This window comes from Propithecus coquereli, unplaced genomic scaffold (assembly GCF_000956105.1).
Source record: "Propithecus coquereli isolate 6110/MARCELLA unplaced genomic scaffold, Pcoq_1.0 Scaffold194, whole genome shotgun sequence".
Classification (NCBI taxonomy): domain Eukaryota; kingdom Metazoa; phylum Chordata; class Mammalia; order Primates; family Indriidae; genus Propithecus; species Propithecus coquereli.
Genome location: NW_012144300.1, coordinates 851,244 through 859,585, shown reverse-complemented (window position 1 = coordinate 859,585; position 8,342 = coordinate 851,244).

Sequence of the window (8,342 nt, the reverse complement as noted above, 5' to 3'; positions counted from 1 at the left end):
TTTAATCATTTACAAGAATGGGGTTTATTTCTCCCTACTCAGTGATATTTTCCAAAAAGTCTTCAGAGAGTTTGAGCTGATTAATATTTGTCATGTCAAAACCACATAATTGCAATTCAGCCTATTAGAATGCCTGTAGTCTTATGGCACAGGGCAGAGCAATCAATTTATCACTAAAATTACATTTGTTTATTATCCAAACAAACAAAAGAGCAGGATTGGAGACTATGTCAGTGCTGTTAGGAGTGATTTTTTTTGGCTCTTATTTTCCCTTAGTAATTGAAGTGTTGGAATCCAGGATGTTTCTAATTGTAAAGCCAAATCAGTGAGTATGGCAACAAAACGCATCTTATCAGATATTAATCAAAGTATTTAAAAGTGAGGGTGAGAGACTTCATTTTGGACAGTCCAGTTCATATGTTCATAGGGCTTACTTTTTTTAGATGCCTTTTTTCCCCTATCTACTCTGTTTTTTATTAGATGATCTCATTTTATTAGGACCAACAAGGAAAAATGAGTACATAGGGATTATCCGTGCTTAAAAATGAGCATTTATGGAAGTGCAATTTCAGGTTGAAGTATTATTAGACAAACTCAATATGGCATGCTAAAAAAGGAGTAGAGAGTAGGAGGTTTGGCTTTAGTTTGTACTTCATTTCTTGCAGCTCTGGGATGTTGGGCAAGACACTTAGTTTTTCAGTTCCTCATTTATTTAATCTACTGGATGGGGATAATGATATATATCCTACCTGAAGACTCAAGATTGAACTGAATGATCACTTCCCTGCCTTATCTAGGTAGCACTCTCCCTCTAAAGTATCTGGCCCTACTTTATTTTTATTCATAGCATTTATCACTACATGACATTTTACTATATTTATGTTTGCTTTTTTGTTATCTATTACTTTAAATAGAAAGTAAGCTCCATGAAAACAGAGCTCTCTCTGTGTTATTCATAGTGCTGGGGCACTGCCTGGCACATAGTGTATGATTAATAAATATTTGCTGGAAAGACAAATTCTGGCTGTAAGATCTAGGATTATAAAACCGAAAACAGAATCTGGTATAGCCTGGTGGTTAAGCTCTGTTGTCAAGATGCCATGGTTCAAACCTCAGCTTCATTATTTCTGGTTGTGTTGCCTTGGGTAAGTTAATTAGTTACTTAAGGTTTCAATTTTATCTTTCATCATGGGTAAAATGGGCCTGATAATGGTCCCTAACTCAAAGTTGTTATAAGAATAAATAAAATAATTAATGTAGAGTAATCACAGGATCTGAACTCATTGTTAGTTGTTGCTATAAGTTTCTGGGTTCATAAAGCATGAACTCACCTTTTCCAAGCTAGGATGAAAAAATTCAATGTTGTCACAGTAAAGACTTAACAATGACAAAGTTTCATTGTTGTCTTCTAATGAATACTGATTCCTGGATATCCCAGTTTTAAGGTATAGTTTTGTTTGCCTGTGTTTGCACTTCTGGGGCAGGAGAAATAGAGGCTGAATGAAGATTTTTTGACAAGATGACCTCTTGTCACTATCTTATTGTCTTAGTGCACGGTTAAAGTGACAATCAGGACAGTGGTGAGCCACCTCGAAGTAGTTGATGAATGATTTTGAAGCCCATGGGCCTATGAGGAGCCCACATGGGATCATTATTTAAGTGGTGGTGTTGTTGGGGCCACGGGCTAGTAGGGAGAGAGGATTAAGTCAGGTGGCCCTGAGTTTATGTGGGACTAGCAGGATGAAGTTGTACTTCTGCTCAAATAGAAATTTATTGCTCTGCTGTCTTAGATCCATGGAAATCCCAATAACTAAAGGAGATTAGGGGTGAGGAATAAGAAAGGCTGGAAACTAACGTTTACTTAGCAGCCTCTATTTGTCAGGCACTGTTAATCATTTAAAAAAGTTATCTCATCTAGCCTTTATAATAACCCTTGGAATAAGTATTTTGGTTATTTAACAAAGACCTGAGCCTGAGGAAGGTTAAATAAGTCATTGAGGGTCCATAGCAAGAAAGGGGTAGTACAGGAGTTTGAATTTAGACCTCTCTGTCTCTGAAGACTGTGTTCTTTCAATATAGTAGTCTGGCCTCTGTGGAGAGGCTCAGGGCACAGATGGTGTCAGCACTTAGATCGAAGAAACCCATGTGGAGCATTAGCAGCAAGAGGGGACATTGCACCAATGGCTTCTCAAGTGGGTCTCCCGTGTCTCTCTAGCTTAGCATCTGAACTGGACAGAGCAGTAAGGTAAAAACTCATAGGCTTGTGGAGAAGCAGAGTTTGGGGAATAAAGGAAGCCTTCCCTGACTTGTCCTGGCCTGTCCCTCCCCAGGACTATGCTGATGTAGGTGGTCTTCCTGCACACTCCTGTAGAGTACTTTGTGTGAGTGTACCTACTCTGTACTGGACACATTATTTTCTAACTACCTTCTTGTGTGTCTTCTGTTCTAGTATGTGATCTCCTCGAGTGCAGGGGGCATAGCTCAGTGATCATTTTGTCTTTACTACCCGATACCCTACCTGTCCCATAGTTGGTGCTCATGGCTGCTGAAGAGTAGAGTGAGGGGAGTAGATGAGAGTCATTGTTGGAGCTGGTCTTGAGAATATCAGCAGCTGTTGCCTTGTTTCCTCTTAGGATGACTCTGTTTCGATATCCTTGGTTCCATGACCTTCTTCCCTCCTGTTTTCTACCCTTCCTGCCTGTAGACAGGAATAAAATTGGTAGCAGTGGTTCCAAAGCAAAGTCACGGTTCTTTCCACTGGAAAGTGTGGAAAGAAGCTGCTGGAGGTGGTGGGTACAGGGCTATTCTGTGCATAGTTTGCAGACTCTGGGCAAGGCCAAGAGGTTACGCATTGATCAGGAATGGGGTGCCAGAGTTGGGAGATATCACAGAAACCACAGACTTGAGAGATACAGGGTGTGTAAGAAGTCACATTCAGTATCCACAGGAAGGAAACAGATTTAGACACAGAGGTTGCCCCTTAGGGAGTTGCCTTTGGTCAAGGATCATATTTTAATTGACTACCAACAAGTTTTACATGTGTAATGTAAACTTCTGCCTTGAAACTTAGGTTAGAGAGGCAGTTTAGTGGAGTAGTTGTGAGAATGGATTTGGGATCTAGTCTGCATTCAAACCTGGCTCCAATACTTACTGGCTCTTCTCGATCTTGATAAATTTACCTAAACTCTGTGCTTTAGTTTCCACATCTGTAAAGTGGCAACGTTCAGAGGATTAAATGTTATTATATATGACTCACTTAGAAGCCTGTTTGGCACTTTGGCAGCATTTTTGAGTGCCTTATTGTTATTATTGTGATGGGGTCCTTAGAACTTCACAGCAATATTGTAATGCAGATTTCAAAACTTTGAGGAATTTACCTGTCAAACTAGACAGTATATATTGATGCCTGTTGTACACTATAGTTCCCAGTACTAAAGAATTGAAGAAGCAAATGACAAACAACTAAGCGTAGTGGAACAATCACTAGACTCTACTAGATTCAGAGTTGAAAGTCTTACCACTCATAGCAGCAGGGTATTGGAAAAGTCCCTTGATCTTTTGCTCTCAATTTTCTTTTCTTTAAAATGGAATTTTTGCATTAGATCTAAGATGGCAAGTGAGTGCAAGCCAGCTGCTTGGGCAGCCTCCAGTGACCACGGACGGCATGACTAATGGATATCAGCACACTTTCCTGCTGCTTGTAATTTGACTCAACACTGCAGGCCAAGGGAGCTCTACTAGTTGATTGGGATTTCCCACTTGTCATAGCCTGTGCTCTCAACAGTCCCTTCTTGCTCTATACTTACACGTTTTAACGAATCAGAAGTGCATGAATGTGTTAGAGGTTGATTTTTGTAGATTTAATATAGCTGGCATTGGGAACTTTCCAGAAGGCAAAAGGATTCAGGGAGATTGGAAGGCTTTCTTCAAAGTCATGATAAGAAAAATTCCCTGATTGCTTACCAGGATTCTTGAGTTTACAAGGAAAGTCTTGAGAGGTAAAGGAAGACCCAGTAAAAAGAAGGTATGGATAGTAAAAATTCTTGATATGCTAAACTCGCTTTTTGGAAAGGATTGCGTCTGGTCTCAGGTTGGCAGGGTGTAGGCATTTTGACCTCGTGACTGAAGATGTTTGAGGTGACTAACAATAGATTTTGGGACATTTAAAGTGGAGGACTTCCTAAGAATAGGGCTTCTGATCTGCAAGTTGAAAACAAATCTGCATAGGGGAGTAATCAGATGCCAACAATCTGTTTCTAGGTTCTGTTTGTGCTGTCCGTAGATGTTTTACTCAGCCAGTTTTGATCAGAAACTGATAACCTTAGTTATTCTGGCTTTGTGACAAGGTGCTCTTTATTTAAAGTTTGGAATTAAAGTTTGGAACTCAAGCCTATTTGTGTAAATATATTTCAAAAAAGCGGTGATATGGATGTTTTTCAGAGAAGGGTGTACGTTTCAGAATGTACACTGCTGAGTTCTGTTCTGACCCTCGGATCACTGGGATTCCATTTTTCCTCTGTGTAGAACTCTGGAGTACTCATTTCTGTTCTCATAATTTCTGAGCTAACAATTTCTGTTTATCTGAGACTGGTAGGTAGCAACACCTGAGAAATCAAGCATTGTGGAACTGGAGAGTCATTGACTTAGTCCATTTGGGCTGCTATAATAAAATACCTTACAGTGGGTATTATAAACAACAGAAATTTATTGCTCACAGTTCTGGAAGCTGGGAAGTCCACGATCAAGGTGTCAGTAGATTTTGTATCTAACGAGGGCTCACTCTCTGCTGTGTAATTGGTACCTTCTAGCTGCATGCTTAATGGTGGAAGAGGCAAACCGGCTCCCTTAGGCTTCTTTTATGAGGACACTAACACATTCACAAGGGCTCCTCAAGACCTGGCCACCTCCCAAAGGCCCTACCTCTTACTAGCAACACACTGGGCATTAGATTTAAACATATGAATTTTCAACAGACACAAACTTTTAGACCATAGCTACTGTTCTAACAATGTTGTGAAGGAAGAATTCGATCATCCAGATGATCTTACTGGATCTTATTTTAATCACTTGGACATTTTATTTCCTTAAGAGTAAAAGTCCTATATACGTAAGAAATAGATTGAATTCTCTTACTCTGAACAGAATTTTAGCTCTCCATTGGCCCAGAGAGAAAGGTTTTGTGGTGATCTGGGTCTACCCTGGTGTGTTTGGGAACCTTGCCCTTGCAGTTCCACGTTCATCAGGAATCAAATGCTCAAATACAGAGCATTGAGTGGAAGACCTTTTGTTTCCCAAGAGTGAAGATATTCTTTTTTGGTTTGAAGTTTCAGTGTAACTTCATTGACTACAAAGGACACCTCATGCTTGTATTATTTGTACCATTTATGTCTCTATGACTCTGCCAATTCTATAAAAAACCAACTTTCCCAATACTGACCTGGAAATGCAAAGAATCTTTTTACTGGAAGTCCTGGTACTGCTGGAACAGTTTTGGGCTTTCCTGAAATTTAGATTTGTGTATGCATCTCGTGTGTGTGTGTGTGTGTTTCTTAAAATAGAAAAATTTTCTCTCTTTATGGTTTTTGAAATAGTAGGGGAAACTAGAGCCAAAAATGATATCAGAAGAAATAGAAAAAGTGAACCAGCTCTTGGTTGTGGGGATGACAGAGTAAGGTAAGTGAAGTGTATTTTTGAGTCTTCTGGCTCCACCAGTTCTGTGAACAAAACTGAATGTTGGCATCGTTGTATGTCCCTGTCATTAACTTTGTCAAAACTTTACTTAATAAGGAACCTGATCTGCTCATTAGCTCTAAAATGCAAGCAACTGGTGAGTCTTCAAGTGCCTCCTGGCATGGACAACAGCCTCTCTGTTATTCTGAAATCACTCTGTGAGTGATTACCTCCTTGACAATCACATCACGATGAGCATTGTCTGAGCACTGCTTGTGTTTTAGGTGCTGTGCCAGGTACTTTCCATGCCTTTCCTCGTGTTGTCCCCATTCTTATGCCTTTGGTGTAACTCTCATTCCCGTCTTACAGATGGGGCACATGAAGGCTGTCAGATAGCTTAACTTCTCTGGGCACATGCTGGTAATACTTGCTGGAGCTGGGATTTTGACTTTGTAGGCCATGCTCTTAACCAGTGTACTATCCACAGTATTTCAGCTTTTTTCCCAGGATAGCATTTGATCAGTGTTGTTTGATAACATAGTCAGTGAAATATTAGAATTGATAAGGGGAAAATGGAGGTGGCTAAATATTTCTCTTGTTTGGACTATAAATGAATTGTAACCTACATGCTTGGTCCTCTACTTCCTCTTTCATTTGGTTACATTTATGTCTTGAAACCAAGGGGTTCTCCTTGCAAATATGATAAGAAATCTGAGACAGAAGCAACCATGGAGAAGAAATGGAACCATGATGGGTTGACAGTGGGCTTGGAAATAAAGAAATGTTGAGGTTATCCCTAACGTCTAATCACTGGTGTTATACTCCAGAGGGAAACTTTGATACTAAGCATGAAGAATTTAACTCTGCTCATCACTTCATATACTGGGCATATAATTTGTGTGGGTATTACAGCCTGAATCTTCTTAGGTACCTCCGGTTTCTGACACAACAGCAGCCTTTGAATCACTGTTTTTTCCCTGCCGCTTAATCTCCAGAGCAGCGAATTTATAGACGGGAGGAGTTTTTACTTTATCTGTTCCAACCACACTTCTACTTTATGCCTTTGTATGGGGAAGCAGCTTCGGCTCTCTGTTGCTCGGTGCGGGTGTGCCAATGTGTGTGCACTTTTGTATATGTGTATCTGGATATTCCTGAAGATGCCGGAGACAATGGTGAATGAGTATGGGAGGGTGAGGACCTTTATTGTGTAACAAACTGAAGGCACCAAGGAGGCTACATTTGTTGTGAGTTAAAAGGTTTATACAAAGATTTTCTTAGTAATGTCTAAGATTTTAATAGGGTAATTAATCTTTCTAAGTGTTAGTGCCAGATTATGGGATCAGCTATTATCCCTGGCTGCAGAGTAGTCCTTTGTGTGTTGCTATGAACAGTGCTAAGTGAAGAGAATACTCAGGTTGCCAAACAAAGATATGGCTGCAGCTAGCTTGTTTAGGTTTTTAAATGCATTTTCTGGTGCAGTTAAAAGAACTCCTCTTTCTGTGGGACTATCATTGCCCTTTAATAGCCATTGAGTTGAGGGGAAAGGTAGAGAAATAAATATACATGCTTTGTACTTTTTATTCCTTAACAATTATTATTTTCAAAATAATGACAGCCATATTCATTTGAGATTTTATTTTAAACTGGAAAACACAATGTAACAGAAAGACCTGAAGGCAAAAGGGCAAAAGGTTTTCATCTGATTCCAAAAGTTCTGGCCTGTTTCTCTTTCCTTAATCTAAGTTTCATGAAAATTGCCAAAAATTCTAGCAAGCCAACAAAAATCAAAGGAAAAACATAGAAGTTAATGAGACTTGGCTATAGCCTTTAAGCAAGATTGATTATTTAATATAGCCTATCAAAATATTGATTAAAAATAGATGGCTTGTTTCTTTTAAGTTTCTATATATATATAAAATAAAAAAGTTTAGAACATACTGTGCCACGTAAAAACCCCGTAGATGTAATGATATTGTTGCAACCCAGCCATGGCCTCTGCTCTGCTTTGCTTGAACTACCCCTTGGCTCTGTCTAGACTTTCTGCTTGGGCTGTCTAAATGAGGCAGTTTTTCAGAACTCTATGTCTATTACTATGACAATTGATTGTAGTTGCTGCTTATTTTCCCAAACTGCTCCAATTATTGTGTTTACATGAATGATTGTAATTCTCAACTGCTAATATCACCGCTCTGGTAGAAAAGATTTCTCTATTGCATTGTAACTCCTTCCATGTCCATGGGGCCACACCCTTGTGTGGGCTCCACTGTTATGATTGGCTGCATACCATAGGAAAGGTCACTAGGCTTGTTATTTCTTGAATACTGTCTGTATATTTGGCATTAAGTTCTGCTCATACTTGAGGTCCACCAGAGGATGTTAGTGAGTGATGGGGAGACAGTCTGTAATTTCTTTGCCTTTTATTTAGAAGTCATATGAGAGCGATAACTTGAGATTTATCCAAGTATTCTCCTGTGTAGAACAGAGCAATGTGTTTTATGGAAAATTTTAAGGGGTGGGGAAGAACTTGGGCTGGGTGTTCTGGGGATCTTAAAGTCATGTCAGTGCCTTAGTTATATCTTAAGGGAGGAGTCATTCATGTTTCCCTTTTGAGATTCCAAACTTCCAGTACCTGAGCTGATGAGACGAGAAGTGCTCATGAGAGTAAGGGGATG